Below are 11,415 nucleotides of genomic sequence, written 5' to 3' on the forward strand. Positions count from 1 at the left end.
CAATATAAAGGTTGAGGCTCACTCAAAGAGGAGCTTTGCTGATGATACAAAATCTTGTGGCAAGAATTCAAATACATTTTTGTATAAATAATTCCTTGACAAATTATGTCTGACATTCTTGGACATCTTTTTGATTATTGAAATGTTTAGAGAACTTGCTGCAAAGTGTTCAGCGAGCAGAAACGCCTATTTGTCTGATTTTAAAAAATGCCTATAAATGGAGCACATTCAGTCAAATACTGACAACTTGAATGCTTTTAATTTGAAAAGCTATGAGGAGAAAAAAGTCAGTGACCTCTTGCTGCCAGTCGAGGTCATCCTCATGCATTGTTGCCATCTGCAGCTTTAAAATGTTCTCTGTCAGATCAAAGCAACAACAGCTACAGTCGCCCACACCCAACAACACCAAAACAAAAGCAACCACAGAGAGATTTCTAAGGATGCCAGGTTATCTTACACAACGAAACAACAGGATTTTAACCTCCTTCCCTCTATTATCACCCCTCCTTCTCTACTGTCTGTTTTATGGCTTTCCATCGTGCATCCTCTTTCTCACGCCCCACCACTCCCCTGAACACAGTCTCCAAATCCATCTCCATTCAGCCCGAGGCCTTTGGGAACAGGTGTTCACTCCCTGAGGTGCCCTCATTTGTGTGTGTGTGTGTGTTGGTGTGTGTGTGCTGCTCAGATCATCCAGCATTTGCCTGGACCTTTTCCTGTCTTTGTGCCAAGCCAGGTGGGATATCCCAGCCTGAGACAAAGATGCAACATTGCCTATAAATTCATTACTTCAGACGTTTGCTGGCCAAAGAACATCTCTGTGCCTACAGTACTTCAGGTGCTTTGACGCACAAAGCTTGATTAAATCTGGCCCGTCCCATTGCTGGATGTCATGAACACAGATAGAATAAATGATCATGTCCAGCATGGTTTGTATGTTTGTCCATCGCACCTAATATCTTTAATGCCTACAGCTGGGTATCGCAAATTTTTTCTGTACTAGTGTCAATATGATGCTGGAGTTTCCATAGAGATACCAAAGCACTTCTTGATGCCTTAGTTAGAGAAGTATAAACATACATTTCTAATAAAAACGCAACATTCTTAGACGTTACAAATTTCCCAAACAGAAGACCTTTGCCTGAATAAAATAGTCTAAAATTGTTTTTAAAAGTCTTATCTAAGTCAGACACTAAGTGATGACAGAGTTACCAAGATTACAAATTTGACCAGAAATTCTATGCTAACTTTTAGTATTGACATCAGCATTGAGTTCTATAGTTACTGGTATTGGGTATGCAAAATCTTGCAAAAAGAAGGGTAATATATGGCTCTATCCATTGCCTTTATTTTGAAGGTATACTTCATTTTGAGAAATATGCTTATTAGATTTCTTGACAAGAGTTGGATTAGAAGATTTAAACTAAGGCTTGGCATCATGGAAAACAAACTAAAAAAATTATTGCAACAATATGAGATATTCCCTGTACATTGTTATTATGTATATTACTTTTATCAGTTACAATGATCTTTAATGAATGGGATGTTTTTGGTTGAACATATGCTTTATTTTATCTGAAGCTTGAGACCGGCTTTTTTAAGAGAATGTGTAAAAACATCTGCCTCTTGCAAATAAAAAAGGTGAGAATCTCTGTCCAGCTGCACGCTTTTTAATACAGTAGATAAGCAGATGTACAGTATGATCACCATCTACTTAAACCACAGTACACCAGTATACCACTGCAACTCTAATGACATTTTCTTTTCACCAAATACCTCAATATCAATATTGAGACAATATTGTAGGGTTGACTACTGACTATTGGATATAATGACTAAGTGGGTAAAGGTAAATAGTTTAACAGCTAGAACGGTTTGGTAGTTTCAGAAAACGACATCACTTTACCGTAGTGCAGCCTTTAAAACCAGGAAAACACAGCACTTGCTATTTTACAATATCCAAAATCTAAGACGATTCCTGGTCTCATATCAGGATATCTATATAATCTCGATATACGGTCCTGATTGAATCCATGCTCACGTTTGTACACTTAAATTAAACTATATTCAGCAGCCAGTTAGCTTAGCACAAAGACAAAGAAACACTGGAAAACAGCTAGCCTGACCCTGCCAAAAGGTATAAAATCTGTTGGCAAACACCTCTAAAATATCACATTGTGGTTGTACATGGGTTATATGTTGGACTATTTCTTGGCTGGGTTCGGCGACTTCCTGAAGTCCCAACTGGTTGTCGGGAAAAATCACGGTGACGACAAGTCTCCAGGATGTTATTGTGCCTGGCCAATACAGTCTGGCACATAATGCCTTGTAGCTGTTTCACACTGTTTCCAGTCTTTGTGCTAATTTCAGTTAACCAACTGCTGATAGTGGCATTATATTTACTGTACAGACAGACAGCAAAAAGAGAATAAGTGTTTTCCCCAAAATTTCAGTATCTCACTGCATGTGTGGACCCTGCTGATTGTTTTTTTCCCAAAACACGGTGAAATGATGTGTGTCAAATCTGCTTTGCTATTTTAAAAATCACACCATTTTCAACATCAAGTACCAGCAAACACCTCTTTTTCTTTCCCTGCAGCTGACAATCAACAAACACGATGGAGCCGATTTCTTTTTCTTGCCTCACTGCAACATTCATGAGGGATGGCTGTTTACTGTTTACTGGTTTTTATCTAGTTTTTATCTTTGATGCCATGTGCTCACGGCAGTGGTGTGCTACCCAGAAATCTCCTGTCAATCAAAGTGTATATTCTTATCTCTCCGTCCGCGGGTTTTCTGTTGATAAAGTTTTTGTAGTTGCTTAGTCTGTTCAGCCGCAGCTGCTATCACTGCACGTGTAGGAGTGTTGCGTTAATCTGATTAGACCGGATTATTAGTGTGTGTGTGTGTGTGCAAAGGTACCAAGCGACACTGACCTCAAATTGATCTGACCTTTCAGATAATGATAAATGAGATGCTTACTGGTGCTAATACTGTGAAGAGCTTGGGAAACATGAAACCTCAGTGGAATATTGGGAATCTCCAGGAACATTTCTAGCAGAATAAATTTGAAATAGTTTATTTAAGAAGCGGCAAGGCCTGACTATTCTTTCTCTCGTTTTCGTGACTTGTTTCCTGTGAACTTTTATGCTCTTTGTTGGCACTGATTGCAGATAGCGCCTGTCGGTGAGGCGATGATTAACCCGCAGGGAAGAAAGAGGGATAATTAGAGATTCCTACTTGAGATTAAAAAGGAAACACACTTTTAAACTGAGGCTGGAATTTAAAGTAATAAGAGGCAGCAGAGTAAGAGAGGGAAGTCAGAACAAAGTTACACAGTTTGACTTTAAATCCCAGAATTCACTGCTTCAAATCCAATTAGAGACAAATAACATCCATGAAAATAAAATTTAACAGCACATGGAATAATTCCATTGTCCTGACTGTGTGAGATGGGTTGCAAAAATAGTTTTAGAGCAGCCGACAGATGGTGAGAGTTGTGTAGGACGGGATGTACTGAACAGCAGAATGTCAACTACAGCTGACTGTACTTGGCACCAACACTGTGCCACTTCCATGTGCGCTCAAGTGCACACAATATCTAAACACTTTATATATACATAATGCAGAACACCAGCACAGGTAGGGTTGGGCTGGTGTGAAAATTTTCAAACAGGCAGACCACTACACTGAATTTTATCACCTGTCCGACTTGACTCAGCACTGTGTCCCAATAGGAAACGAGCACCTGACTATCATGTAGCATCACCTAACAATGAGCCCTTCATCCACACTGGATTCATTAAATATGCACTTCTGTTAGGTCATGTGAACAAACCATAGACCTATCAGTTGTGCACTGGAGACGTACACTAAAAAAGATGGGTGAATAGCCTACTTGCCATCTCCCTAATGTTACTTTTTTAAACAGAAGACATGTTTCATATTGGGATATTTACTGTAAAAGGACACACAGCCAAGAGAAAATACCTTAGCTTGTTATTAGCGATAGTCATTTAGCTTACCAGAAACTTTAAGCTTCCCAGCGATTTCTCAAGCCAGCTGCCACCCTATCCTATAAAGGCTTTATAATGAAAAATGAAGGTATCAAAAGATAACTTAAGGAATCAGCTGTTCCTCATCCAGTGTGGTGCTTTCAAAGCAAGCAACAGGAATACATAGAAACAAAGCGTCCAACAAAGTTCAGCTAAAAACTGCACTTGCATCCAGGTAGGACAGCCTCAGTGTTCTCACTAGCCTCAGTGTTCTCACTACTAGTCTTTGGAGGGGGGCAGGAGGGGGGCTGGGCCGGATGAGGATGGTTGCGGCAGATGTTTTAATCGTTGCAATCTAAAGTGTGGTTATTAAAATTGTTATTATGTTTTCCTCAAATCCTTTACCCCTATCTTGAAAAGGGAGGAGTAAAAATCTTTTAACATGAGGTTATTTTGGTCTGTGCTTTATTTATTCAAGGAGCCAGTTAAGGTTTAAAGTGAAAGTTAATTTGAGTTCATTAGCTGAGATGAAGTGTTGAATAATCAGATCGTGCACACACTGTCAACAACACAGGATTGAAAAACTATTTATAAAAACATGTCATAAAAACAAGCCATTAGCATGACAAAGTGTCCTATAATAACATTAACATGTTGTTTTCTCTCTTGTTATTTGGCCCATTATAAATCTCACTTATCCTGTTCAGAGACAATAAAGAGAAAACAGAGTAAAACATCATCTGAGTGGCTTGCTGTGTTTAGATCCTCACTAGTGTGTGTGTGTGTGTGTGTGTGTGTGTGTGTGTGTGTGTGTGTGATGAATATTTCAGCATCTTCACTGTCAAATGACACCACTTGAGTTTATAGTGAGTGCCCACCACATGAGGGGAAAGTCACTTCATGAATGAACTGCAGGTCTGTTTATTTTGAAGTGTGACTCTCTGCGTGTGTGTGTGTGTGTGTGTGTGTGTGTGTCTGTGTGTGTGTGTGTCTGTGTGTGTGTGTGTGTGTGTGTGTGTGTGTAACACACAGACACACACACACACACAGTCCCTGTCTGCTGCTGCTCGAACAATGCCACTGGTTAATCTCCAGATTATGAGCCAATCTCAGCCACCCAACTAAACCCTCCATACACACACACACAGACACACACACACATAGCAAAGCATGATGGGATAGTTTATCCTGGGGGCAATTGGACAGGATGTGATGCCAAGACATACAGGAGTAATGATAGACAGTGTGTGTGTACACGGAGACAAAAACCGAGTATTACAGCGGAGTGTGTGTGTCAGTGCGCAATGTGTGTGTGAAAGAGAACAAAGACAAGGCTAATACACTCGTCCATTCTCTTTTCCACTAACACACACACAGTTTTCCTACAAAACCAAACATCCCTTTTGACACCCAAACACATTCATACAAGTTGACACCACACACACACATTGTAAGATGGCTTTGTTTCGCTGTAAAAATCACACACACACACACACACACCAGTAGAATGAAAGCGGTGTTTGATGAAGCATGACCTAAATTTTTCACTTTTTTAAGCTAGAAAAAAAGTTGTGTGTGTGTGTGTGTATAGAGAGAAAGAGAATGAACTCACATCAGTTCACATTCCTTGCATGGCTCGCATAACTTTCTGTGTGTGTGTGTATGTGTGTGTGTTTATATGTATATGGCTACGAATGTGTGTGTAATTGTGTGTTCCTGCTGCACCCAAGCCACACTAATTGTATTCATTCTGGAGCCCTAGAATTAGTCAGACCCCGAAAAAACCCAATAATCACTACTTCACCTACATGATGCCCACCCTGTGGCAGCGCAATGGCAGGAAGACATTTCCCATGATCCCCAGGGGCTCTTAGTGTGTCCGCCTCTCCGATTTAGTTACATTCTACAGCTTTTGACATTTTCTGTACTTCCTCATGGTAACATGATAAATGATACACAGAGCACGGGTTAGTTCTCATCAGCAAAGAAGAGAAGGTGAGACTTCTACAAATACACATCAAAATACATGATCACACACACACACACACACACACACACTGAAAAACATGTTTTTACACACATGTATACAGGCATTGCAGCACTGTATGTGCATTCACACATACAGTGCTGCATTTACTGAAACACATTCCAACACATATTTACACAACACAAAGAGGTTTGCACACGCATAAACACACACTCTCACACAAACACGTAAATATACCTCTCAAATCAATAAAACATTGCACACGTTGGAGTTATATAAAAGGGAGAAGGAAAGAGAGAGAGGCAGGAAGAGCGAGGTAGCAAGCTGCTGGCCTGGTTGTCAATAGCAACAGTGTTTTGGAGGCTGATCATCAGTAAGAGCAGTCAGCTCTGTTGCAAAGCATGGTGGGATAAGGCCATGCATTGCACCATAGAGATGATGACTTTTTATCAGCCAAAATACAAATAGCCTACATTGTATGACAAAGTTGAATACTTATAAATAGGTTCTGCTATAACTTGCCAACAAAATTTCAGTAATAAGGTGATCAGCACTTAAAAGTTGCTCCACTTCATCCACATTCTCACTGACACTCCAGCTTCAGACAAACCGTGACAGTATGGGACATCAGAGCATTTAAACTGACAGCAAGCTGTCTGCCTTACAGTACTGTATGTGTGAATGCACATACAGTGCTGCAATCAAGCGCATTTCACAGATTTCTCTAACAAGTATGATTCCCATTTCTGTCTCTTTAGTTTTTCACAAGTTAAAGGGGAACTCCAATCATTTAGCACTGGACTTCCATAAAGTTGGGGGACTCAAAATACAGTTTTTAAAAATAAATTGTCAACATCAAAGACGCAGAGGCTTTCTGCTTTAAATTTTTAGTCTAGTTCAGAGGTTCTCAATCAGTGGGTCGCAGGTCCATTCTGAATGGATTGCTAGTGACTTATGTCGAGTTTGTAAAAAAACACACTTTGAAGTACAGTGAATTTCTGTCACAGAGCTTTTATTCTGAAGTAACATTTCCTTCAGTAGAACGACAGGAGTTTCTTTGTACAGCAACTATTTTTATTGCCCTGTTCTTGGTATTATTTGACCTGTTAACATGGTGTGCCTTTTCAGCGTTTTTGTCACTGGTCCTGCAGTAATAACATGCACTTTTTTGGTTGTAGTGCTATTTAATTACTATGTTTTAAAAGACTGCACCTTATTCTTGCAATATGTTGTATTTCATTGTGTTGTAAGACCACATGTTGTATAAATTTCGTGAAATAAACTTGAATATGTGGTAATTTCTCTAAAGTGCGGACCTTGAACTAATGACTTAGAAATCTGGACCCTGTGGTTGGACCAGTTGGGAACCACTGGTGTAGTTCAAGCCCAATGGTGCGCTGCATTTGCACTGAAGTCAGAATTCTCGAGTTCCAAGTCAGAAATTTCAGCTGCAACGCCCTCTGAAGTTAGTTTCCAACTTGAAAAAAGGGAGGAACCTTACCAACCCCAAAATCCAAGATAGCTGCTCTGCGCCTCAACAGTAGTTGCAGCTGCAGTAATATTAAGGTTTACCACAAAGTAATGTATTTGTGGCAGCCTACTTGTAAATGGAGCATGATATGCCAAAATGTGTCCTTAAAAGCGCATGAAGAAATTAGCTGAATATAAGGTTCATTCCAGATTCATCAATCTTTCTAAAGAGTCATCACTTTAGCACGTGTACAGGCCCAAAACTTTCACTCTGACTTCTGTTCAAACTCTTTTGCTCCAACAGGAAGTTTCAAACCAATCACTGTCATGTCACATGGCCCTTTAATTTCTCAAACTGAAACCAATCACACATCTCAAAATTTAACTCTGCTAGGAGACAGTTCACTTCATTGTGTCTATTCTCATCCGCCAGTCCCAGGAGAAAAAACGTGAGAAAGGGTGTGTGCATGTGTATATTCACAGCACACACTCTCAGCTCTCATGTTCCTGCTATAAGAGACATAATGCAGAGACAGATCAATACGAGCATTGCTATACGGCCCGCAGACATGGGGAGGGGGCTGTCAGGGTAATTACTTTGTCCTCTGAGGGTGTATCACTCGCACAGCCAGCAGCCTACATCTGAATGTGGGTCAATACACAAACTCATACACACAAATGAGCGGCCAGTTGTTCCAGATGAAGGACGGGGGAAGTAAATCCAGGTCAAACAGGAAGTGGAAAGAGCCTAAATGCATCACGGATGCTTCACTGCAGAAATGAATGATAGGCGGTCAATATGAGCAGTTATCATCTACTTTTGATAATAACAGTGATGATATAAAGCTGGTATGATATCATGATTGACATCTGTACTAGAAACACTAACTGTAATGTCTGCATTTTACGTTTAATCTGATCAAATGAAATATGAAGCACTTTTAGAAGAGTCTAGGAGTTTAGATGTCAGATTATCAAAAACTATTCACCTTATATCACTAGTTCTTTTTCACACAGAGATAGAGCAACTACTAAATCCCATCTTTATGACCCCTTTGCAATTTTACACAGAATCAAACAACATTAGTATTATAGTGCTCCAGTGTGTAATTATAGATAGCATGCTGGCATCATGGAATCAAAAAAAGCGTGACGGCCATTGCGATTAACACAATAGCGTCGGCCTCTAGTGTGATATCTAACATATGAGTCAACACGCTTTATACAGGGTTCCTACACATTTTCACTGACAACATTTCAAAACGTTTCCATGTCTATTCAAGGACCCTACTTGCCCGGCATTTTTCAAACATACCAGATTCAAACTCTATACAAGCCTAATATCAGCTAGATGGCATACACGAAGGGAGAGATGTGAAGAAACTTATATGATGGTAAACAAAATGCTGTCCATCATCAACGGATATTAACTGCTACAAAATGTTGACAGCTTCAGAAAATAATTTTGCTGTTGTGTTACATTATGTGGAAGATTCTCAATGAGAGATTACTGTAACAATTTCACGCTACACAACAAAATTCCATTACTTTTCCAGAACTTTCAATGATTTGTACTAATTCCATGACTTTTCCAGGCCTGGAAAACGGGATTGCAAAATTCCATGACTTCTACAGATATGCGTCGGCAATGCTTTATAAACGACAGTAATTACATAACATGGCGGTACCAATCATTTATTGCCACCATTGCTGATCTCGTCCTCCTGGAGATTAAAGCGCTCCAGAATTTCATTTTTCTCCCAAATTGCGTACATTTAAGGCCACTGTTCTTCTTCCCACGGTGGGTCACACACATAACACGCCATCAAAATGTTACAACCATCCAGCCCATGGTCCCATCCTGCCGGCTGTCCTTTTTATACAGACACCATTTCAGTGCTGTTACCACCTGAAACAACTCTATCCCCCCATTCCAAGAATTTACTTTTATACAAAAAGGCAAAGTAGCATAATGGCGCAATATTTCCACATTGAACGGGCAGTGTAAAAGGGGCTGCTGTTTTATGGGTGACAAAGAATGGTTCATTTGTTTTGTGTCAGGCAAACCATACACTCCGGGTGGCTACTAAATACCATTTTGGTGTCTGGGTTTACAAGCAAAGAATCGCAAAGGCATCTCAATGGAACTGTCAATAACTTAAAAATAAAAATAATTTTCAAGTTCATTTAATTTCACAAATCGTTTCAAAGTAGGGTATACCAACAAGCTAAAGAATGCTTTCAAGTAAGCCGGAGGAAATGTCCTCAACTGGTTCTTCCATTTTTCTCCATATGAATTAAATGTGGCACAAGAAGAAATACAGATACTTCAGACAGCAGTAAAGCGAATGTGTATATAGATTTATATTATATCAGGAAAAGAATTGTCAAAAAACACTGTAAACAAATTCACATTGCTGCTTTTCAATGTGAAAGCACATGTGAGTAAGTACAGTATGGTATGGGATTCATAAATCTGTGGTGTTAGGCACACAATAATGTTTTGAAGTAATGTTTACTTTGCTAGAAAAATGCTATACCGTCATAAAGTTTGTCACATATTAAATTTACGGCAAGTTGTTAGTAGTTTTGGAGATTTGGCAATGACATTCCTGCATTACTGGTGTTAATAATACTCATAAATCAAACCAATGCAGGAATTATCCTGTTGCTCTTAATTTCAATAGGCAGAATTATGTTTTACGCAGTCCTTCAATTCATATTCTAGCAGTTTGTCTGTGATCTTTCTACACTATCCCTCTACAGTTTACAACAGGGTTCCTGTCGCTGGTGGTAGCCTGGCTGCCAATACATAAGTAACATAAACAAACCAAAATATTTGCACCACATATACCGAAAAAAGAGATTTAAATGTTTTAAATATGCGCAAGGCGCGAACTTTACAGTCCACACTCTCAGGGGTAAAACCGAGGGTAACTGTAAAATATGATATACAGCTCCAGCCTGGCTGAATTATTCTTCAGCTGCCGTTTCCTCTGTGTTGACATTTCCACACACCACTGTTCAGCCTTCGTCCTAAGCGGCTGGACGAAATGTAACGTCGCTGAGTCCATTATCGGACAAGCTACATGATATCAACCTATGACATTTGAGCCAATTTACCTGAAAATGGTGAATACCGTCGTTTCAAGCCGACTCTCCGGAACAGCCAGGCCCGGATGCCCTCCTCCGCTTTATCCGCCCACTGAAGTAGCCTAAAACACAGCTCCGTCTGTGCTCGGTTTCGCTTCCAAACGCTCCAACAGAAAAAAAATATCCTCCTAAAAACACAGAGAGATACGAGGGGCGTGAGGACGGACAGCTTGAGACCGAACCCCCAAAATGTCGTTTGTGTGGCGGTGTGAGCAGTTTAAAGAGGCTGGAGGAGGATCTGCTGTCGACAGAGCAGACGGGAGGGGTGCGAGCGAGCTGCCATAAAGCACCGCACAGTGGTCAACAACGACACTTCCTGTACCCTTTCAAAATAAGACCATTATCAGCGACCATGTGACGCAGTCTATCAGAACTTTCAAAAGTAAAAGTACCAATGACGATTTTTTATAGTTTCTCCAGTATTGACAATGAAAGTGACATAAAAAACAATTTCAGTCTATAACAACTACATAGCCCATGCAGATAATTACATATATATATTTGATATTTTCAAATAGAAGTTGTATACCAAAACGTCATATAATAAATAAGTTTAATTGCATAGTTAATACAAATTTAGAGGAAATTAAGAAACATAACACAAACTAAAACCTTCAGGGTGTGTTATAAAGGCAGAGTTCAACTGAAATGTATAAATTATTTCATGGTTTTTGCCAATTTAAAACTGATGAGTTTGAAATGTCCAGTTGTTGTCATGTAGCTATATTCTAAAATCCGCATCTCTAGAAAAATAGAAAGGGGGTCATTTTTTGAGCGAAATAATTTAAGTAGGCCTATTTAATATTTTAC

At 39.6% G+C, this 11,415-nt stretch overlaps 1 protein-coding gene across 1 annotated transcript in view; it reads right to left on the minus strand.

The window, feature by feature from the left end:
• The window catches only part of cdk17 (cyclin-dependent kinase 17), a 58,408-nt gene extending 47,522 nt beyond the window's left edge, over positions 1–10,886 (minus strand). Inside the window, exon 1 of the mRNA XM_042511359.1 lies at positions 10,576–10,886. The gene's annotated coding sequence lies outside the window, so the exon portion shown is untranslated. The remainder of the gene's footprint in view (positions 1–10,575) is intronic.
• Positions 10,887–11,415: the final 529 nt, after the last annotated feature.

This window comes from Plectropomus leopardus, chromosome 22 (genome assembly GCF_008729295.1).
Source record: "Plectropomus leopardus isolate mb chromosome 22, YSFRI_Pleo_2.0, whole genome shotgun sequence".
Classification (NCBI taxonomy): domain Eukaryota; kingdom Metazoa; phylum Chordata; class Actinopteri; order Perciformes; family Serranidae; genus Plectropomus; species Plectropomus leopardus.